This window comes from Equus przewalskii, chromosome 12 (assembly GCF_037783145.1).
Source record: "Equus przewalskii isolate Varuska chromosome 12, EquPr2, whole genome shotgun sequence".
NCBI classification, from domain to species: Eukaryota; Metazoa; Chordata; class Mammalia; order Perissodactyla; family Equidae; genus Equus; species Equus przewalskii.
The window spans coordinates 3,099,979-3,124,257 of NC_091842.1; the positions used below are offsets into that span (position 1 = coordinate 3,099,979).

The 24,279-nt window shown below is 39.7% G+C and overlaps 1 protein-coding gene across 4 annotated transcripts in view; it reads left to right on the plus strand.

The window, feature by feature from the left end:
- SDK1 (sidekick cell adhesion molecule 1) overlaps positions 1-24,279 on the plus strand; it is an 857,865-nt gene that overhangs the window by 391,733 nt on the left and 441,853 nt on the right. The gene's annotated exons all lie outside the window — the stretch shown is intronic.

Below are 24,279 nucleotides of genomic sequence, written 5' to 3' on the forward strand. Positions count from 1 at the left end.
AAGAGCATGTACTGTATGATTCTTCCTGTGATTCTTTTTATGGAACATTCTTGAAATGACAAAATTATTTAGTTGAAGAACCAATTACTGGTTGTGAGGTTAGGGACGGTGAGGGGAAGGGTGTAGCTGTGTCTATAAAGGGTAGTGTGAGGGAGACGTGTATAGTGATGGAGTAGTTGTGCATCTTGACTGTGATGGTGGTGCAGCCAGCTGTGCATGTGACCAAGGGGCACAGCGCTAGACTCACCCACTGCACCAATGGCAATTTCCTGGGTTTTCATTGCACCAGATTTATGTCGGATGTATCCACTGGGAGAATCCGGGTGAAGGGTACATGGTTTTCCTCTGTACTGTCTTTACAACTTCCTATGAATCTATAATTATTTTAAAATAAAGTGTTGCTTTTTTTTTTTTTAAAGGGAGCCTTCTCAGATGTCCTTTTGGTAATAATTGACCCATTTGAGAACACTTTAAACACGTGAAAAATATTTATCATTGGCTTCCTGAGGGGTTTGCTTTAGTTGCTGTCTCATTGTGGTATAGTTTTCTTGTTTTTGTTTGTTTGTTTGTTTGCATCAACAAATGGTTTCCAGTTTTTTAAAGTAAAATGTTTGTCTTGAAATTGGGTTTTGGAAAAGTTTTCGTAGCTACTTTGCAGGAAGAACTAAACGTCTAATATCAAAGGAGAACTTGGCTCACCAGAATTTACAAAGGTTGGAAACTCCAGGCTGTCTGCCCTTGATGTTTGTCATCAAGGACCTCAGTGACGAACTCTGTCCCAAGCTCAGGGGGCAAAGCATGTGCCGGATGCTCCATGACTTAAATATTCTCTTTGGTTTTGTATTTTTTTATCATTTGATAAATTATTTTTATATCATTTGATATATTATTTGACTATAGAGAAAGGAAGAGATTTTATTAAAACTCTCTAAACATTTCTTATTAAACTTTTGATGTTGCTTACAATGCCTTTTACATTTTAAATCCCTTCAGGACAGGTAGAGAATTGGTATTTCCCTTGTTTTTCGGTGATAGATTCTGTGATACGTATAGCCAGTGATATGTTCCCATTAACTAACCTATTGTTCCACATGTTTGCCTTTTGTGTTCCCGCCTGGGTTTCTTCTAAGGGAGTCATGTGAAATAACTCTGCATCCTTCAGAATGACTAGCTTGATGTGAGATTGTCACATAGTAGATGCACAATTAATAACTTGTTTCTCCACTTATTATTCAATTATTCCATGCTATTTTAATGAGACTGGAGAAAAAATCCATTGCCCAAATCTGATTGTTTTTTATTAGAGTTCTCATTTTGGAATTATTAAGGACAGAGATCTAATTGGAGTCATTTCTAGAACAAGCCGTTTAGGGAAAATCTTCCTCTTATGTATCATTGCTCCACACTGTACTTTCTTAGTTAAACAGAGCCTTTATGTACTTACTGTTTTCTCTCAAAATCTGAAACAGAACAGTGGCATCACAGACTGCGTAAGTGCATGCACACCCTAATTTCACAGCAGCCGTGTTGTTGCTTAAACTTAAAGGGCTTCCTTTTTGACCAAGAAGACAGCAGAGGGGCGAATGGGCCAACAATCTTGGCAGCCAACCTCCATCTACATTTTAGAAAATGTCCTAGGAGAGTTTGCACTGGCATTTGATTATTTCTGTTTTCAAATTACCTTATACTATTCCATAGTATATTGAATGCTGCATCATTAATAAATACCTGCCTGATATCTTTATTACTGTGGCTCCATGTAGTAATATAGAGATTTCTCTCTAAAATGTAAAGTGCATTTGAAAGCTATACTTTTACATTTATGTCAATCTCAAACTTTAAAATTAAATTTTATTTCCTGCAAACTCTCAGGAGGTGCTTTTGTGAATTCATGAACTGTAATTTGATAGCAACTTATATTATTGTTCAGAAGGTAGAATAGCTTTATGTCCAAAAGTTTGAATTATGTAATTTAAGAAAGTTGATATACTTTCTCCTTTATCACAGGAAACAGTATGGTTTGACTTTTTTAAACAACATAAAAATATTTCTCAATATTGTTGCAGATTTCCTTTTTTCTTTAAAGTGAGAATGGTCTTCATTAATTTAGGAGACTGTGCTATCCATCAACTTTGCTATTAAGGACTCATTTATTCCGTCACTAAATATTTATTGAATATTGGGCCTACACTTCGGGGATATATCAGAGAGCAGACAAATAAGGTCTCTGAACTCAAAGTTTACATGGGAGAGACAGGCAGTTGACAAGTAAACAAATGAATAAACAAGATAATTATAGACAGCTACAAATTATAAGAAGGAAATAGAGTGATTCATGTAATCAGGGCGGTGGGTTACTTTGGTGGGTGGTCAGGGAAGGCTCCTCTAAGAAGGTAACAATTGTACTGATTCCTGAAGTGTAAGAATGAGCCAGCAAACACTTGGAGTTAGAGCCTTTCAGGCTGTGGAGATGGCGAGCTCAAAGAGCTCAAAGCAGAACTGAGTTGATTGAAGAAGCAGGAAGAAAATGAGTGTGGTGGGAGTGTGATAAGCCAGGGGAGGAGTCTAAGAGATGGGGATGGAGACTGAGGTAGGGAGCAGACCCTGAGGGCCCTTTAGACCATTTACGTCACTTGGAATTTACTCTGAGCACAGTGGGACACGGTTCAACTCCTTTGAGCAGGGTGCAGCCTGATTTTCTGTGCGTTTGGCTGCTGTGTGGAAGCAGAGACCAGGGAGAGGAGACCTGCCACAACTGGCCCCCTGGAAAGTTCTTTCGGGCTGTTGTCCTATGTGGGCAAGTTGCTTAGTCTTTCCAAAGCTTAGTTTCCTCATTTGGAAATGAGGTTAATGGTAGTATCTATATAATAAGGTTGTTGTGAGAGTTCTATAAGAAAATGTATGTGAAAGGCTTACGTTTGCAACAAAGCAAGTGCTCAGTAATATTATAACAAATATTGTTAACCCATTGTTATCACAAAAGTGAATGAGACATTTTATCGCCTTCAGGACATACACAGCAGTGGGCATATAAACAGACAGATAGAGCACAGTAGTTGCGTTGTTAGATATACATATATAATGGTATCCCTGGACACAAGGGAAAGAAGTTTATTCTGGGGGAAAGGATCAGAAAAGGCTACACAAAAGAGTTGAGTCTGAATGTGGCTAACTATACACTGAATGGCCCTGTGATTTGGCCCAGGTGCCTCACAACATCTCCCCCAGGGACCTTCCCTAGTGCCATTGGATTCCCTCATTTGAGTTAGAGCATTGTCTCCCAAAAGCCCTTGTGAGGGTGCAAACCCACACACTCAACGCTCAGAGTACCGATTGTTTTGTTAGCTGTGAGCTTAAGGGGATAGAACCAACCAAGGAGATACCTGTGTGGCCAGGGGGCAAAAGGATGCCAGGACACAGGCTGCATCCCCTGGGCTGGTGGCAGGAGTCCAAGTGTGGAAGCGCAGGAGATCTCAGCCAGCTAGAGGGCGCAGGGAACCCCTCAGCAAGCCTGGGAAATGTGAGTATACCCCGAGATAAACACCTACCTCAAAATTGAGTCTGACTGGTTGAGCTGATGGTGAAGACGTCATCTTCCTCTGTTAGGATAAGGTAATGATTTTTTTTTTACTTCAAAGCCCTTTAGGAACTGAGGCTCTGTGTAAAGTACAATTGGAGTTGTTTGTCTCTCCACGCGTAGAGAAATCCAATTCCTCCAAAAAAGGAGGAAGAGTTTCCAAAGAGTAAAATAAGATGGGTGGTAGGGGGTGGGGGTAGATGGTCGCTACACATTTTCTCTTCGCTTCCCCTCAGGCATTCTTCATTCAGTGTTCTCACTGTCTTAGACGTCTCCTATTTCTTCCTCCCCAGCACAGTCTTTTACCATTGAGTTAGCTTGGACTAGACTTTAGTGTTTGTAACAGAAAGTACAAAAAAGGAATCTTTTCAAACCTATGTCAGCTCCATTAGAATAAGATCCCATCGGTCATCAGGTGTCTTTCAACAGCTTTCTGTCACAGTATCTGATCACTGATCATGGAATCTGAACTAGAGCTTTCACGTGGAGAATACACTAGCTTTGAAAACAAAATCACTCAACAATTTAATATTTAATTATTTTATAATTTCCTTATGCTGAGATATTAGAGTCACAACCTGACATTTGTTGATGAGTGGTATATCTAGTAACCATTGTGATTGAGAACAAAACTGAGAACCAGGAATCAGCAAAGCCGGCTTTGCACAGCCAAGATAAACCTCGTATTAATTCACGGCTGGATTTAAAAGAGAGAGCTCCTGAGACCCTAATTCAAAGGCTGTTTCATCTCAGTCCCCAGACACGTTTGAAATATCAGATTAGAAAGAGTGAGAGGCAGGTGTACAGACATCAGCAAGGAGTGAGTCAGCAGCCGAACAGCAATGGAGGAGACAGAAGAATGCAAAATGTGGAGCCAAGAATCACAAAATGCAGCCATTCGAAGCCATGTCATGAAGGTGTAAATAACGCTGCACACATGGTACAGCAGGAATACCTCTGGACTTGAGGTTCAGAAGGGCTTTGAAAACCCACAAGTGACAGAGAGCGCAGGATCAGGAGGGAGAGGCCGCCATCACCCGCTCTGTGACCAGACAGTTGTGTGAAATCCCTGAGCTTCAGTTTCCTCTTTTAAAATATGAAGAATAATAATTGTGGTTATTAGAATTAAATGAAATGATATTTGTGAAAAGGGCTTTGGCACTATAAAAGTGCAACGTAAATGTTAGTTGTTTTTTTGCTCCCTTTTCTACCTTTGGATTAACTATTTGATTGACTAGGCATTCACCCTCCTTGAGACTCAGTTTCCTCCTAAATTGAGAAGAATAATTGCATTTTATTTGCCCATTTCATACCAGTAAAACAATGTTCTTAACATGCTTTGCGTGCTGGTAAATCTTATGTAAGTGGGTAATATTATCATTACTGATCATAGAATTATATACCAATTGTGAAAATGGTCCTGAAGCCTCAAGAAAAGATTAAATGTCCTTCAGTACACTTTAAGAAGGGAGAAAACTACTGTGTAATTAATTTCAGAAAATTTTCTCTAAAAACTTGTTCTAAACAAGTTTTTACATGTGAAGCATTGAGCATCAACATCAAATGTCTGGAAAATTTGCTTTTGTAGGATACCTTATTTCCCAATTGTGCCAGAACGAGTTATTTTGTATCTAAGTCTCAAACATGGAGAGGTTCTAATTATGTGAAAATTACAATGAAATTCATAAATGACACACATTTTTAGACTTTAACATGGGCTTTGAGAGACTGCAGTGTGGACTTAGATTGATTATAATTCTAATCTTTTCAGTTGTGAATCCATATTGTGTAGCATTAAAACTCAATTAAATAAAAAATAAATGAAGAATCAAGTAGAGAGAACACTTATCTCTCATTTGGTTCAACCTATCAAATGACTCAAAATCTGTTAAATGCTAAGATTGTAATTGTCCTTATTGTTTACTATATATTCCAAAATGATTGCACATATAATTAGCATCAATTGAGAGATATTAAACTGTTCTTTTCACAAATATGCTAGATTGTCATAAATTGTCCAAATTTAATTGCAAACAAAGTTTTATTTGACTTTTTGCAGATGAACTGCTGACTATAAATGAGTTAATGTATGTAATTACTTACCAGAAATTTTATTAAATTAAAAACTATTTGACCCAGGGTTTTCTGATCCATCCCTAGTGGCAGAAGGTGGACCAGGTAGGTGCTTCCCTCCCTGGGTGGCACAAGCTTAGAGGGAGAAGCCCACCAGCATGTGATGGCTCAGAGAAGCTTCCTCGGTCCAAAGGGCCGGGCATCCCTCACCTCACACTCGGTGACACGGGGCGGCCTCGGGAAGTGCCTTCTGTCGCCACAGGCAGCAATAGCAGGGATGGAGCAGGAGCCCCAGTGGACTCTACAGAATGAAGGAGACCAGAAAAACTCTGAAAAATAAATTGTCATCAGAACTGTGGTCCACAAACGTAGGCTAGATCCTATCTACGAAACCCAGCAGGCCACTGCCTGCTAAATAAAAGATTTAATAGGATCAGGAGTCTCAACACAATATCCAAGGTGTCCAGACTGCAATTGAAAATCGCTTGGCATGCCTAGAACCAGGAAGATCCAACTTTGATGGAAAACAATCAACGGAGGTCAAAATGGCAGTGAATCAGATGCTGGAATTACCTGACAAGGATTTTAAAGCAGCCGCCATGAAAGTGCTTCAACAGCAAATTAATTCTCTTTGAACAAATGAATAGAAAAATATTAGACTATCTCAGCAAAGAAGAAGAAATCTAAAAAAAATAAAAGAATCAGGTGGAAATTAGTGAACTGAAACATAACAATAACCAAAATAAGAAGCTAGGTGGTAGAGCTCAGTAGTAGAGCTCAGTGGTAGAATGGAGATGACAAGGATAAAATCAGTGAATATGAGAACAGATCAATAGAATTTACTGAATCTGAACGACAAAGAAAAAATAGGCTTAAAAAAAAAAAAGACCCTCAGGGACCTGTGAGACCATAACTAAAGATCTAACATTCATGTTATTGGAATGCGGGAAGGAGAGTGGAAAGAGAGTGGGGCTGAAAAAGCATTCCAAGAAATGATGGCGGAAAACTTCCCAGTTTGGAAAAAGCCCACAGTCCTGGAGATTCAAGGACCTAAATGAATCTCAACAAAGATAAAGACAAAGAAGTCTATTCAAAGTCACATCATACTTAAAATTACGAAAAATAAGATAAATTAGAACTCCTGAAACTAAAAGAAAAAAGAAACCACAGTTTTCTCCAACCTCCATAGTTCTGGAACTGTGGAAAGGAAAGAAGAACAAAGAAATGGATAAAATGAAAGTAAATAAAATAGACCATCCTTCTCCTCATGAGTTTCTTAAATTATACTTGAAATTTGAAGAAAAAAAGTTATAACACCATCTGAAGTGGTGTTAAATGTACGTAGAGGGACTACTTAAGACAATTATATTTTAAAAATAGAGAAGGGAAAAGGATCTCAGTACTTCACTTGAAGTAGTAGAATGTTTTGTAGGCTGTGATAAGTTGTATATGTATATTGTAATAATTAGAGGAACTACTAAGAAAACTATACAAAATGAGATACTGAAAAACACTATAAGTAAATCAAGATGGAATCCTAAAAACCTTTCAGCTAACCCACGGGAGGGCAATAAAAGAGAATAGAGGAACAAGAAACAGTAAATAAATAGTCTAAACACAGCAATTAAAAGATAGAGGGGTTAACAGAGTGGATTTAAAAAACTACAAAATGCACTTCAAATATAATGATATATCTAGGTTGAAAGCAGAAAGAAAGAAATAAGATTCTATTATATGAGCATTAATTTTAAAAAGAGCAGGACTGGCTATATTAATAGATGATAAAGTGTCTTTTTTTCCTGAAAAAATCCAATATTCATTCATGATAAAAATTTCTTTAATGGCTATAGTATGATTTAGATGATCTATTTCACATAGGTTGAGTTTTGTTACTTTCTAGTTTTTGAGAATTTGGTCCAGTTAATCTAAGTTGTCAAATTTGTGAGCATAAAGTTGCCTGTAGTTTTTCCTTATTATCCTTTTAATAGCTGCAGGAACTGTAGTGTTATCTCCTATTTCATTCCTAATATTAGTGATTGGTGCCTTCTCTCTTTTTTTCTTTTTCTAAGTTCTTAAGGTGGGAGCTTAAATTATTGATTTGAGACCTTTCCTCTTTTCTAATATAAATATAGTGCTATAACTTTTCCTCTCAGTACAGCCTTAGTTGCATCCCACAAATTTTTGTGTTTTCTATTATTTTCATTCAGTTGTGTGTATTTCTTTTATTTCCTTTAAGATCTTTTCTTCCATCCATGGTTTATTTAGAAGTATGTTGTTTAATATCCACATGTTTAGAGATTTTGCCTTTATCTTTCTGTTATTAATTTCTAGTTTGATCCCATTATGTCTACAGAACATACTTTGTACAATTTCAGTTCTTTTAAATTTGTATTGTGGTTTGGTTTTATGACCCAAGATATGTTCTATTTTGGAGAATGTCCCATGGGTGCTTTAAAAAAATGTATATTGGGTACAGTTGTTCTATAAATGTCAATTAGATCCTATTGATTGATGGCATTGTTCAGGCCTTCTCTAATCTTGCTATCAGTTGGTTCTGTCAATTGGTGAGAGTCTCCAAATATAGTTGTGGATCTGTCTGTGTCTCAGGTCAATCTGTTTTTTTCATGTATATTAAAATTCTCAGCAACCTAGTCATAGAGAATAACTTCTTCAACTTCATAAAGAGCATGTACAAAAACCTACAATTAACATTGTACATAATGGTGAAAGACTCAATGCTTTCCACCTAAACTGGGGAACAAGGCTAGCATGTCTGCTCTGCCGCTTGTGTTTAACATAGTGCCTAGCCAGTGCGATAAAGCAAGATGAGAAGGGCATACCAGTTGGAAAGGAAGAATCAAACTTTTCCTATTTTCCGTTGACATTATTGTCTACATAGAAAATCCGAAGAAATTTGCCCAGAAGTCTTAGATAATAAGTGATTTCAGTTAAGATTGCAGGATACAAAATCAACACACAAAAATCGATCACATTTCTGCAGAATAACAACAAACATATGGAAACCTGAATTAAAAACACAATTCTGCTTGCAATTGCTCCAAAGAAAATGAAATACTTAAGTATAAATCTAACAAAACATGTACAGGAACTATATGCTGAAAATTAGAAAATGCTGAGAAGTGAAACAAATCAAAAAAAGGTAAATAATGGGAGAGACTGACCTTGTTCATGGATTAAAAAACAACATAAAGGTGTAAATTCTCTCCAAATTGACCTAATTGATTTCACACAGTTCCTATTAGCAACACAGCAGTTTTTCAGAGACGTAGACAATCATGTTCTAAAATTTATATGGCATGGCAAAGGACCTAGAATAACTACAATAATTTTGAAAAATAAGAATAAATTGGAAGGAATTACTATATCCAACGTTAAGGCTTAGTGACAGTGATCATGATGATGTGGTATTGGCATAAGAATAGACACATAGATCAGTGGGGTGAAACAGACAACCCAGAGCTAGACCGACATGAGTATGTCTAGCTGATTCTTAACAAAGGCACAAAAGCAATTCAATGAAGGAAAGATGGACTTTACAGTATATGTAATGGGAATAGTTGGACATCTATAGGCAACAAAAAGCAACCACCACTTTGACCTAAACCTCATACTTTATTTTAAAAGTTAATTTGCAAAGTATCACTGATTTAAATATAAATTATAAAACTTTAAAACTGTTAGAAAAAATCATTAGAGGGGCTGGCCCCGTGGCTGAGTGGTTAAGTTCTCGCGCTCCGCTGCAGGCGGCCCAGTGTTTCGTTGGTTCGAATCCTGGGCGCGGACATGGCACTGCTCATCAGACCACGCTGAGGCGGCGTCCCACATGCCACAACTGGAAGAACCCACGACGAAGAATACACAACTATGTACCGGGGGGCTTTGGGGAGAAAAAGGAAAAAATAAAATCTTTAAAAAAAAAAAAAAAAAAAAAATCCTTAGAGAATGTTTTCGGGATAATGCTAGGAGACAAATTCTTAAACTTGATGATTCCAAAATTATGATCCACAAAAGAAAAAGAAATCATAAATTAGACCTCACTACATTTTAAAAAACTGTTACGAATGACCATGTTAAGTGTATGAAAGGACAGATTGCAGATATGGAGAAAATATTTGCAAACCACGTATCTGACAAAGGACTAGAATATATCGAGAATATTCTGGGATATATAGAATATATAAACTATTCTCAGAGCTCAACATTAAAAAAAGAGACTGCTTTTTGAATATGTACGAGAGACATGCACAGACGTTTCACCAAAGAGGATATACAGATTGCAAACAAGTGTATGTAAAGATATTCGACATCACTAGCCATTAGGGAAATGCAAATTAAAACTACAATGAGGAAGCACTACCAACCTGTTGGAATGGCTAAGTAAAAAATGGTGAAAGCACCAAATGCTGGTGAGGATGCAGAGAAAGTAGATCACTCAAACATTGCTGGTGGGAATGTAAACTGGTGCAGCCACTCTGGAAAATGACTGGGAGTTTCTTCTAGAATTAAAAATGCACTGACTATATGACTCAGCAATTACACTCTTGGTCATATCCTAGGAAAATGAAAGCTATGTTCACACAAAAACTGTTAACGAATGTTCATAGCAGCTTTATTTGTAATAGCCCCAAGCTAGACACAACCCAAATGTCTTTTAATAGGTGAATGGTTAAAAAAACTGTGCTACTTCTGTGCCATGAAATACTACTCAGGAATATAAAGCAATGGACTATTAATACATACAACAACTTGGATGGACTTCTAGAGAATTATGCCAAGTGAAATGAGCCAATCTGAAACAGTCATATACTGTAGAATTCCCATTTGTGCAACATTCTTGAAATCACACAGTTATAGAGATGGAGATGAGATTATCACTTACCTGGAGTTGGGGAGTGTAGGTGTAGCTAGAGGGAGCTTTGTGGTAATGGAACAGTTCTGTATCTTGGTAGTGGTAGTAGTTACACAAAGCTACATGTGATAAAATTACAAAGAAGTAGGGGCTGGCCCAGCGGCATAGTGCTTAAGTTCACGTGCTCCGCTTTGCCAACCCAGGGTTTGCTGGTTCGGATCCCGGGCACAGACCTGCTTATCAAGCCATGCTGTGGCAGGCATCCCACATATAAAATAGAGGACGATGGGCACAGGTGTTAGCTCAGGGCCAATCTTACTCAGGAAAAAGAGGAGGATTGGCAATGGATGTTAGCTCAGGGCTAATCTTCCTCACCAAAAAAAAAAATTGCAAAGAAGTCTATTTACACACGCATGAATGAATGCATGTCATACTGGTAAAATCTGAATAAGCTCTGTGGAATGTACCATGTCAGTTCCCTGATTTTGATATTGTACTGTGGTTATTCAGCAAGATGTCAGCATTGTGTGAGGCTGGGTAAAGGATGCACAGGGCTTCCCTATACATTTCTTTGCAACTTTTTGTGAATCTATAATTATTTCAAAACCAAAGTTTCTTTTTAAAAAATAACAATACGATGAGGGGCCAGACCTGGTGGCCTAGCAGTTAAGTTTGGCACCTTCTGCTTCAGTGGCTTGCCTTTGCTTCCCAGGTACTGACCTACACCACTCTGTGAGCAGCCATGCTGTGCTGGCGACCCACATACTGAAAAATGGAAGAAGATTGGCATGGATGTTAGCTCAGGGTGAATCTCCCTCAGCAAAAAGAAAAAAAAAAAAGCACGGAAAAACCCAATTAGAAAGTGCAAAAACCAAATAATGATAAGGCGTTCAAAGTATAAGCTCCTAAATTTTGGAAAGAAGGTCTTGCCATGATTTGCTTATACCTCTGCTGGTGTTCCCTGAGGATGCAAATGACCCTTTGACGTCTCTTCTGCTCTAGCCAGACATCTGCTGCAGTGGGTGTCCGTCTAGAGGAAGACGGGACAAGACCAAAGAGCGCTTTGTGTTCTCTCTGAGGAAAAGGAAGAAGAGGGAAGAGGAGAAATGGACCATAAGAAAAGAGAACCCAGAGCTGGGAGCTAGTGGAAACATATTCTGCTTTATTTTATTAGGATTTAGGAATAGTTTGCATAGTAGCTTCATGAACTGTCTGCCATCCTTTAAACTCCCCCTTGTATGCCAGTTATCCACTGATTATCTCGTAATTTTTAGCAGTAAATCTTGCAAAGAGGATTTACTTGAAAAAAAGGCTCTGACTTGGTAGACTTCGTGGATGAAGAGGAGGCCAGGAGACCACATTGTGCCATACCCATCGTCAGAGAGACAGGGACCCCACCAACAGAGGATAGCTGAGCTGAGGAAACAAAGCAAGCAGTCTCTGTCCCCGGGGGAGTCAGCCCAGGGTAGAGAAGTGTATACACAGCTTTTAATCAGCAAAGCCACCTGGCTTTCTGATTCACTGCAGGGGACACCACCAGGGGGCGAGCACACAGGAGAGCTGGCCCCGTGCATTGCATCATGTGCTCTCTCAGAATCGGGAAGTCCTTACAGAAGTGCTGTGTAAACGCCATAGCACACTGCACAATTCCGGACCCGCCGAAAGTGCTTATAAAGGCCATGGTGTGTTTAACAGCACAGCAAACCCCACGATGCCCGGACACATGCGCTGTGAAAGCAAGTGTCCCCCACCCCTGGGTCAGGTCCCCAGAGACGGGTTGAGCTGTAGTGGATCAGCACACGCCCCTGCCCATCCTTTGGGCCATCGCCCAAGGCTGGACTTCTGGCTTTCAGGATGCACATTCATTCCCCTCCTGGCCTTTTCTCCTCCACTCTCAGGAAGTATGTATTTCCCGAGGTGGCAAGGAGAATCAGTCTGAGTACTTAGTATTTATAAACTCCTTTTACCCTGAAATTGCCTTACAAATTTTAAACTTCACATAACTCTGGGAGAAGAAAGAAGTAATATGTATATATTTAGTTTCCCACTTGGGGAACAAACAGTCAGGTTAAGTAACTTTTGCAAGGCTAGATAGCATATCTGTGTTAGGAAAGAATTTGTGACTATATAATTCTGTTCTCAGGCCTTTCTCGAGTGTTCTAAAATAAAAAGCTTCCATACTCAAGATTTAGCTTTGTCTCAATTGAGTAATAAATTAAGAGTTCAAAATGAGATAGTAAATAAGTTAGACAAAATAAATAAATTGTCTTTGTGTACTGAGTTATAGACATAAATCCGTATGATTACCATAGAAATCAGAGAGCGTTTTCCTGAAATATTAGAATAACAATTTTTATATCTTAAATTTAAGCTTTTGAAAAATGAGGTATTTGTTGATAAAAGGAAACTTCTAAGGGCTACTACGATGTCTTGATTTAACAAAGAGGGAAGTCGAATGAGACTACTTCAATTTTCTTTATTCACACATTAGTAACAAAATTAGAAAAATTAGAGAATTATATCTGTTTTGTTGGCCTAATGATAATACAGATTTTCATTGTAAAACCTGAATTTCCAACGTATGCTCTTTTCATTATTGAAGTTTGAAGTATTGTGAGAAGACAGTTCATGCGTTAGAAAGTAAAACATGGCATAATAAGTAGTAGTCATTCTATGCACCATCAGCTAATTACATCTGAGCAGAATTTATTTGTTGTGTGCTGAGAGGTGAGGTTAAGAGAAAACGTTTTATGCGCCGGTGTTTACACCTTCGAAGGGTCCTAACAGTGCACTGTGCTAGACTAGGCTATGGCAACAAGTAGACTCAAATGCAAAGTTCAAACAATCGAAATGGCTTTCATTCACAGAAAAGCCCAGGAGAGGCGCTCCTGGTCCTTGGGTTGCTGTCTTTCTTGAGGTGGTTCAGAGACACAGGCTCCCTCCACCCGGTAGTGCTTCCACTGCTGCTCTGCGTCCGGCATTTGGAAGGGAGGAGGCGCACCCACCTACCTAGTGAGAGCCTGACCTGGAATTAGCACACCTCATCCTACCAGCATTCTCCTGAAGGGAGCTTGTTGCATGGCCACAGCTACCTGCAGAGGGGATTGGAAATACAGTTTCTGGCTGGGGAGCTGTTTCCCAGGTATAAACGTGAATTTTGGAAACGAAAAATGGATTTTGGTGGCCAGCCAGCCCAAGTGCTGCAGAAGCTTTTTCCAGCTGCATGAGCTTAGATTTTCTTCATTAGCCACATTCTGTTTTTCTATATATGAGCCTAGACAAGTACTTTAAAAGAGAAAGATTGTTCTGGAGAGTTGAATCTATTTTCCGTTGCTAGGGGAATTACTTTTTCTGATTAGAGTTTAGTTAAGGAAGAAAGCTTGCTGGGGCGTTCTGAAAACTACCAGAAAATCTACCCTTCCTCTTACTAGAGGGGTGAAAGGAGGCAAGGTTTAAGAAGGGAGTCTTTCAGGCATCACTCCTAGGAATTTCACAAACTGGGATCCAAGGTGTGTGTGCCCAGACCGGGAACACAAAGGAGCTGCCCCTCTTCAGGCGTCCTTACGTGATGAAAGCTTGGGGAAAGTCTGCAGAAATACTGTCTGTTAAATAACCTCTGGTCTTTCCTCCTTGGAATCAGAATATAACTTAAGTTTTGACAAATTTCACATTTAAAAAAAGTTTTCTAATCATAATGACAGAATAAGCTGTAATTAAGAATCCCCTTAAGAGAACATTAATGATATCAATAGAATTACTATTATTTGAAAAACTTTAATCCATCCTTGCTACGCTTTTGCTCTCTACTTCTTAACATAACCGTAAATAGAGACACAGGAGCCCCAAGAACAGACAGGATAGCCACACTGAAGAAATAACCAAAGAAATCTCTGTCCCTGGGGACCCAGCCATTCATAGTCAAACTTCACGGTTGCCCAAAGCCAAGACCATTGGAGAGAAGAGAATTGCCAGTGCCCGTGTGAAAGTACTGTCTTCTTTTCCTCTATAAGCGCAATCATGAATGACATCTGATTTGAAACCACAATTTACTACTGTAATAAAGTTTCTGAAATTACTGCAGTTGGAATTCAATTGTATTGAGCAGTCGATTGATTCTGGGCTAAAACATGCTTACATCACAAAATAGTGACTGGTTTGAGAAAAATAAGGTTGTATTTAGGCACCAATATCTCAGAGCAAGAGGGACACTATTAAAATTCTTTAGGGGAAAAGAAATTGCTGATTTGCTCAGTATACTTGAAGTCACATCACCTACATTTGCCTCACAGCATCCCGGTGAGATGGATGGAGCAAGAATTCCCACTTTATAGAGAAAGAGTCGGGATATGAGAAGTCATTGGCGAAGAACCTAGTGCTAGAACCCAATTCATAAGAGTCTTCGTACTACTCCAAGTAAATTGTGATGGCCACTGGATTGACCGAAACTTTCTTTTTTAAGGATTAGTTTTAGAGATATGCTTATTAAAATCCATTAACTTTGATCAGCATGGAGAACAAAGTGAATGCTTTTGGATATTTAGATAGATGGTATATCTATCTAACAAACTGTAATTGGAAGTAGTAACTCAACTATAGGCATTTCTTACTTGTAGGAAATTATTTTTATTGTAGTCTTATGGCAAGTTTTGAGGCCCAACTGTCCCTGCTCTGCCTGTTTTCTTTTAAGGGAATAAACGAATTCTTTGTTTTGTATTTTGTTAGTAAGAGCTTTCTAAAATATTTGTTTTTATTTGGTTTTATCCATTGCAATGCAGTTGTTTCTGATTTTATTCTTTGTCATTGAATCATTTCCAAGATTACAAATCAAATTTAAAAAAATCTAAACCTTCGATGCTTCAAAAACTTTAAAATGTGGGTGGTGGGGAACATCAAAATCTGGGTTCTCTCATGTAGTCAGGAGCTAGGGGAAATCACAGCTCACCACAGCAGATGTCAGCACCAACCTCAGAGCCAGCTGACCTTGTGGGGTCCACGTTTCTAGTGAATGTTCTACCACCTGGCCCAACTCACTCTTCCCTTTACTCAGCGCCTTGGTGTTAACCACCTCTCCACCGTGTAGTCCGTAGAGGGGTAAAGCACAGCAAAAGGTTTTTGCTCACCCAGTTTGCTAGATGTATTGGAAAGAAACACCATTTATTACATGCTAATCAAACTGTAATTGCCTGTCTCTGTGATAAACAGATCATGAATAAGGTAGGTCTCTGAAGTGCTGCCCTTGGGAATGTGCCTTTCAGTCTTTACGGGCATGACATGCTGGTGACAAGAAAGCAAGCTTGCTGTTAGGGAGGCAACAATGCTTGCCTCTATTGAAGGGAATCGATTTTTAAAATTTTCACTTCCATCATAAATAGGCACTGGAGAAAGTATCCCTCACTGATTGTTTACAGAGCAGAGAGAGAAGCAAGTTACTTTTACTTTAAAAAGCAACCTTGTTGCCATATTGATTTAATCAGAGTTCTATTTACTAGTGTCTGCTGATTTAATGTGTAATCAGAATCTCTAAGTAGGAAATGGTTTCGTTCCATTGCTCTGTATTCTGAGAAGAAAGTGTGATGTTGGGTTTACCATTGACGTGTGCCTTCAGCTTGTCACCACCAGGCACCAAAGCCCTCTGCATTATTTCTGTGCTCTTGTAAGGCTGGTTCTGCCCTACCCATCCTTTTCTTTTTGCCAGGGACAGCAGTTAAAAACAAATCATCAAGAATAACACATATTAACTAAAGTCCATACTTTATTCAGATTTCCTTAGTTTTTACTTAATGTCCCTTTTCTGGTGCAGGATCTCATCCAGGACCTCACATTACGCTGAGTCACCATGTCTCCTTAGGCTCCTCCAATCTGTGACAGATTCTCAGACTTCCCTTGATTTTGATAACCTTGACAGTTTTGGTGTAGTGCTGGACAGATATTTTGTGAAATGTCCTTCAATTTGGGTTTGTCTGATATTTTTCTCCTGGTTAGACAGGGGTTAGGGGTTTGGGGAGGAGGACCACAGAGGTAAATGCCATTCTCATCACATCATATCAAGGGAACACACCAGCAGCATGATCTGTCACTGCTGATGTTGACCTTGACCACCTGCCTGAGGGGTATGTGTTAGGTTTCTCCACCTTAAAGTTAGTCTTTCTCCCTTCCGTACACTTCTACCTATTTCAATTCTGCCTATTCCACAAAGACTACTTCGGGATTTACCTCCTTCTAGATATCTTCCCTTGCATCAGCAATTTTGTAGATTATTAGACCATAGACTTACTATTTGAAGCAAGACTTATTGGGAACTGCATTAGGAAGGAAGTTGGGAAGTGCTCACCAGCTCTTAGGTGAGTGACCCACACTACGATTCCATAACAAGTCAAAACTGTATCTTTCTTTTATTTTATACGTGGGTAAAACCTCAGAACTCCTCTAGGAGTTGCTTATTTATGGTCAATGGCGGAGAGGCTCTTGTGACACTGAGGTGAGGGGAGAGGAGACAACAGAGTTATAAGTTAGCAAAATCCAATGGCTATTTCTAAGAGTACAAATACGTATTCGAGAGGGAGCCAGTGTTTCCAAAGGAATATTCTGGATCTGTCACTTTGCTGGAATTTTAGCCTCCTTTTGCCAACTGGCAAGATTTATGACATCTAGCTGTGATTGCCATAAAGCTTGGCCTCGCTGGAATCCCTCTCCCAGAGCTCTGAGCTTTAATTATTCCTAGCCTAGGGTGTTCGCTCTTATTTTATCTGAAAATTTCCCCTATATTAACTTGCAGTCAGCGACCACGTCTTTTATGTCTCTGTAACCTCTCAGCTTTAGCACAGAGCTGAGCTCTCGTGAATGTGTTCCTAAAGCTCTCTCTTCTGCTTCTACCACGTGTCATATTGCGTTATCGTTAGTTGTGCATACGTACAAATCTGCCTGTGCCATAAAGGGCTGAAAATTCCTCAACCCTAGCACCAGTCTAGTGCCTGGCACAAAACAGGCATCCTAAACAGAAACAACAAAAGTCCTTACAGCTGGTAAAAGAAACATGGTATAAGACAACCACAGATTCCCATTGAAATGACTATATTCAAGAATGAATTTGTTAGTGTCAACAACTCACTTAGAAAAGTTCTCATTTAAAAATTATGAAGACAACTTGAGGGAGGATATAGGATGCCACTGGACCTCATGACCTTGGCTGTTGAGATGAGCTGCTGAAGGCATGGTGATAACTCAGTTTAACCTCTGTCAGCAACACTGTCCTTGCTTGGATGGTGTTTGTATTTGTTTTAACATGGCATCAAACTATTTGGGGTATTAATGAAAGTTTGGATATAAGGTCCAATGAAATTAAGTGTCTTTGTCTTAGTAAACCATTTACTATTTTGTTTTCAATTTAGAAGCAAAGGTAACATTTGTATATGCAGGTGTGAAATTCTTCATTAGCTCAAACAAAAACAGACTTTTGCAGAGGAACATGTACAGTTTAATGGCTGGAAGGGTTAGGAGTTATCACTTCTTAAGATACTCGTAGTAGGTAGATAAATGGTTTGGAGTGGAGGAGGGTTTTATCCCTTAGGAGACACTTGACAATGTCTGGGGACATTTTTGGTTATCACAACTGGATAGAGGGGTGCTACTGACATCCTGTGGGTGAAGGCCAGGGATGCTGCTACATATCTGACAATGCATGAACAGCCTGCCACAGCAAAAAACTATCTGATCCAAAATGGCAACAGTGCCAAGGTTGAGAAACTGACGTAATTGGCTACGCTGCCTCCAGTTCTTGTCTAGAGCACCTTTCCCTAAGACCTGGGACATGTTGCCTATTTGGTTTGGTGTGAAAGAGGTTAGATAACTCTAGAGAATGTTTGTGACCTTAGGTTGACCTAAGAATGGACATTCTAGAATGTTCTAGAATGGTTTCCACTCAGCCCATTTGAATATGAAAACCTTTAATGACTAAAACTTTCAGGGAGTTTCACATAACTGGTGACCTCTTATTATTCAATAACTGAGAAAACGCATAATAGTGCTGGCACACACACAGTGGCAGTGGATTTATTGAGATATTTTGAGTAATTTCTATTTTGTTAATTACACCGTTTGAAAAACATCAGTACATGTATGTCTATTTGAGACCTATTATTTATTCAGTCTACAGATAGCACTGAGCTGCATATGGATTCGGTGGCCCCTGGAAAGAAATCTTTGCCCTCACAGGGGAAAATAGCCCACAGCATGGGAACCATTGTTAATGAGGATTCCTTTGAGACAGAGATGACCTGGAGAATGCTCACATCTAGAGCTTAGCAAATGGTCAGTCTAGGAGAGAGGGAGTGATATCCTAAGCCCCATGCAGTGACTGCTTACTCAGTGTCTGCTAATGATGGTGGGGGCTCTACCATAGTGTTCATGCCTTCCCACCTATCTTTAAAGGACTCGGACAGCTGAGGCATCAGGCTGCTTTCTTTAGCTCTGCTGAGAGTAGAAGCTCTGGAGTGAAGCCAGTGGGTAGAACAGACTATTGCCAAGACTCTGAATCTTCTAGGACCATCTGTGTCCACTTTTTCAAAGAGCAGATTGTGAAATGACAGGAGGGTAGGCCATGGAGGGTAATAGAGATGTGAATGAGAAGATTCTAGGAAGGGAGAGAGAGGACTGGTGCCAGTGGGAAGAGCCCATCAGAAGAATAAGTGTCCTGGCAGCAGGTCTGGGAGGATGAGGTGACAAATGGCCTTTTTCTCTGGGAAGGAAGCCAATGACATGTGAAAGTTGTGGTTTGGGTTCCAGATCTTAGATCATTTTTCCTTACTCACAAAATTAAGGTTCACATTCCTTCCAGGAAACTAGCTAGAGCACAGATCAAGAGGCAGCCAACTGGAAGAGCCTCAGATGCAGTAAGAGTGTGGAGGGGAACGAGAGGACCCGTAATCAGCTATTTTGGCAGCTGTACCCCACCAAACTCTGGCCTTAAAAATTTTGCTTTGGCTCCCAAACTAGAGGCCTCTTCATGACTCTGCCATCAGTCTTTGAAATATAGCGTCGGGCATAAGGTCCCAGGTGAACCTCAGGACAGCTTTTGTTTTGATAATTTTGGTTCTCAACTCATATTCTGTACTTTTCCATGGAGTAGAGTATCAGTTAGCTATTGGTGTGTACCAAACCACCAAACTTAGTGCTTTCAAAGAACAACTTTTTATTATTTCTCAGAGTCTGTGCTTCTCTAATCTGGGCTCACTTATGCATTCGTGGTCACGGATAGCAGGATGACTGGGAATGGCTGGTCAAGGATGGTCTCAGATGGGAGACTCATTTCTCCTCCACGTGTTTCCCACATCCTCCCGTAAGGCTCACATGGGCATGTTTTTACAGTGTGTCCAGGAGAGAAAGCAGAAATTCACAAGTGCTTTTTGAAGCTGCTGCTTGTGTTCACGTTTGCTACTGAACCGCTGTGAAGCAAGTCACATGACCAAACCCCAAGTCAGTGCATGGAGGACAGTACTCCAGAAAGTGGGTACTCAGAGGCAAATATGGGGCCGTTAATGCTGTTGCTGTGCCAGAACTGGTGAAATATGAACAAGCCAGGTGATAGCTACTAGTTGTCAGAATGACTTTTCTCCTGCATAATCTTTTATGTTTAGTATTGTTGCTTTGGAGCTAAACTCGGTGTGTATTTTAATCTACTTTGTGGTTGAGATGCACCTTGGCAGGCATCTTGACTAGGGCTTTTAAGTAGATAATTTTTCTGTCTGTCAGTCATTCTGTCACCTACGTGATGATGACAGAAACCCCAGGAATACAAACATTACTCTAATACGGCACGTTCAGATGAACTAAATAAAAGAAATGGATAGATTTAAGAAGAAACAGAATGGAATCCCCATGGAGAAAACGCTCCTGGTAATTTTATTCTTAAGATAGAATGATGGAGGAAGGAGCATTTGTTATCGGTGACTACACAGATCTCCAGTCAGCTTCCTATTTTTAGGAGTGGGTGGTGCGGAGAGTGAAGAAGGAAACTCCAGCCATTTGTGTGTTTTGTCAGGAGGACATGGGAAAACTGCTGATTTTCAAATTGTTAGGATCAAACAAACATGGAAGTGTTTATAAACGTATATGAATAATAAGAATGCATTTTTGCACTTTGTCAGGAGGGCGCTGCCATATTATTTGGAGCTTCTTCAGAGAGAATAAAGTTCAACTTTCTAAAATTCCAAGAAAAGACAAAGAGGTTTTTTCTGAAACTTTATATAATCCTTATTTACAGCATTTCCGTCAGTCTTCTCTCAGTCTGAACTATTTGTTTCTATTCACGTATTTCCTTTTTCTTCAGTGCTGATAATTACACTTTTATATTCTCATTGGCAACACACTTCTCTGCTTTCTCCCTGTAAAGGCTTCAGAGACTGAGAGGCGAACTCTAATTAATCTTTGCCATGCGTTTTACTAGTTTAACTGAGGCACTGAGATGTCTGGGAACACACTCAGTGGTGGAATTTAGGGCAGAGGGATGTGAAGCCTTCAGTTCAGGATTCCGTCGCTGCTGCTGGAGCATTGGAAGGCAGCGCTTTGGGGGCAGGTTGAGGTTTAACGTCGTGAGGATGTAGGTGTGGTGATTAGAGCATCTTTATGTGCTATTCAACTTTCCTTAAAGTGGCCATCCTTACTTGCCGTGGAGAACGAGTTTATCTTGATTGGAAGTCATCCTGGAGTCTGGGGAGGCAAGCCAGTTTCTAGCAGCTAATCTTAGGAGTTAACAGGCTTATGTTTTGGTCATTTGTCTACACATTGGCAAGTGACTCTGTCCCTGGTAGTCTGTATGGTTTTTTTCCCCAATTAAATAAAACAGACATCAGACAGTTCAGTGATATGCATCGAAGAGTTTGACAAGTTTCTTGAAAAGAAGGTATTATATGACTATTAATGGCTCCCTATGTAATGTGTTGGGTCTCTAAAGGATATTTTAATTTATCACCTTGTGTCTTTAAATAGGCCACAAATTCCATTTCCAAGTAGATAGTTCACCTGAAGAACTTCAACGGGTTGACGTGAAAATAGTTACCACGCTGGATAGCCTTCTAAATGTGTGCAATGAGGGAGTTATTATAAATAATTTGCAGTGTTTCATTCAATAGAGACTATCTTATGAGTTAATTTTCATGACTGATATATAGAAACTGTAAGTAACAGAAGCACCCTCTTTGCGTTAAACGGATTCAGTTGGCCTTCTCTCCGGGGCTGGAGGTCCTCAGTTTCCCTGCTCTGGTGGTCAGAGTGCCGAGTGCTGAGTGGCTGTGGAGGTGTGGCGGGCATCCCTGGGTACCTTCTATAGCGCCTCCCTGTTTGTTAAGCGTGTGGTTAATATCTGTGTCACCTCCAGCCTGTGAGTTCCAAAAGCTACGTCTGCCTTGAAGGACTCTTGCTTGCTTAGCCCCTAGCACGGTGACTAGCAACAAAGTGATCAGAGCATATTTATGAAATGAAGGGATGAATGAAAGAGCAGGTAGGGACTCGAAGCTGCTTCTCTCTGTGGTCCTTCAAAGGCCTGTTGCTGCCTGAGCCTTCCCTGCACGAAGTTTGGTGGCAGTTCCATCCCAATTCTCACAGCCTGTTGTGACTGTTCTACGAACAAATGGCTCTCAAATCTGAATGCACATCAGGATCACCTCCGACACTTGTTCTGGAGCCCTGCCCATGAGCTACTGACTCAGGATCTCCAAGGAGTGGGCCCCAAGAGTTGAATTTCGAAAAGGCGCCAAGATGTTTCAGGCGCAACTGCCCTGAGAACCCATGATCCAGACCCGACACAAGCCCTGGCTGTGCCCTATTGAAAGCTTTCCTCCTGCCCAGGTTCCCCACAAGATGAAGGCTCAGAACCCATGTCATCTTCTTCAGGACAGGTCATTGGAATTAAGGAGCAATTGCTCTCTTCACTTACCTAGAGTATCAGGCTGATGTTTAACTCTAGTTGTTTTTAAATTTATTTGTATCATGAGACGCTACTGCTTCTGGAGAAGAGGCCGAATGTACAGTTAGTGCTCTGTAAGGAACAGATGGAGGGATACAAGAGTTCTGTGACCTGCTTAAAAATAAAATCAACATTGGCATAACGAGATCAAATAGAATGTTAAGTTTGTCTTTACACAAATCAGCATGAGGAAATACATCTATTCAAATTAATAAAAGGTCATGAAATCTGTATTCAGACTTTGATCCACTTATAGATGATGTTAAAAATGATGCTTGAATAGCAATACGTTTAGAATTGGTCTATAAAGGAGTGGATCCTTAAGTATTACGTCAGTTAATTCAGTTAGAGGGTTAAACCTTTCAGTTGAAGATATTATCAAGGATTAGTTAAGTAATGTTTCCCTTCCCAAACTTGATCAAATGAAAGAACTATTAATTAAACACCAGATCTTTTCCAATTGGAGGGAGTGAATGTAAATATCAAAGGCTGAAGGCCAAATTATTTTTGAGCTGTATGGGACATTAGTTATGGGTGTGGCTGACGTGCGTCTAAGCTACTTCATCTTCCACTACATAGTTTTTGAATTGGACAGCCTCCCTCTTAAAAACAAATTATAAATATCTTTAGAATCAGACGTCTTTTTGGGCAATATGTTTCATTCCTGGTAGTCTATATTTTCCCAACTCATCACATAGCAAGCTCTTGGCAGAATTATGAAGTAAGCAATTTGCGTTTAGTGGCATGTGTCCCCCTCTCTCCTTTATGTGTGCATGTTAGTTAAGACGCCTATCGTAGCATGAAACTCATTCAAGCTGGTTTGAGCCCAGTGGGGAATTTATAATTAGATCTTACAGGTGTCTTCGGATTCATGGGGCAAGAGTCCAGCTGGGACTCAGGAAGGGCTTAGAATCAGGAACTGGAGAACCTTCTAGATTTTTCTCTTTTCTCCTTGCACCTCTCCATAAACTTGCTTCATTCATTTCTTTCACTGCATATCAGCTTCTGTCTCTTTTTCATTTATTTTTTATTTTTAATTGTAGGAAAATACACAAAACGTAAAATTTACTGTCTTAACCCTTTGTAAGTGTAGACTTCAGTCTTGTTAAATATATTCACATTGTTGTGCAACCAATCTCCAGAACTTTTTTATCTTGCAAAACTGAAACTCAGTACTCATTAAACAGCTACCTGTTCCCCCCTCCCCTCAACCCCTAGTGACCACAGTTCTACTTTCTGTTTCTTTGAGTTTGACTACTCTGCGTACCTCATATAAGTGGAATCATCTAGTATTTGTCTTTTTGTGACTGGCTTATTTCACTTAGCATAGTATTTTAAGGGTTTATCCATGTGGTATCATGTCTCAGAATTTCCTTCCTTTTTAGGGGTGACTAATATCCCATTGTGTGTATAGACCACATTTTGTTCATCTGTTCATCAGTTGATGGATACTTAGGTTGTTTCTACCTCTTGGCTATCGTGAATAATGCTGCTATGAGCATGAGTGTACAAATATTTCTTTGACACCTGCTTTCAATTCTTTTGGATACACACTCAGAAGTGGTATTGCTGGATCATATGGTCATTCTGTTTTTAATTTTTTAGGAACTGCTACACTGTTCTCCGCAGCGTCCACACCATGTTACATTCCCACCAACAGTGCACAAGCTTCCAATTTCTCTACATCATCACCAATATGTGTTATTTTCTCTCTTTTTTTTTTTAGATTGGCACCTGTGCTAACATCTGTTGCCAATCTTTTCTTTTTTTCCTTCTTCTTCTTCTCCCCAAAGCCCCCCA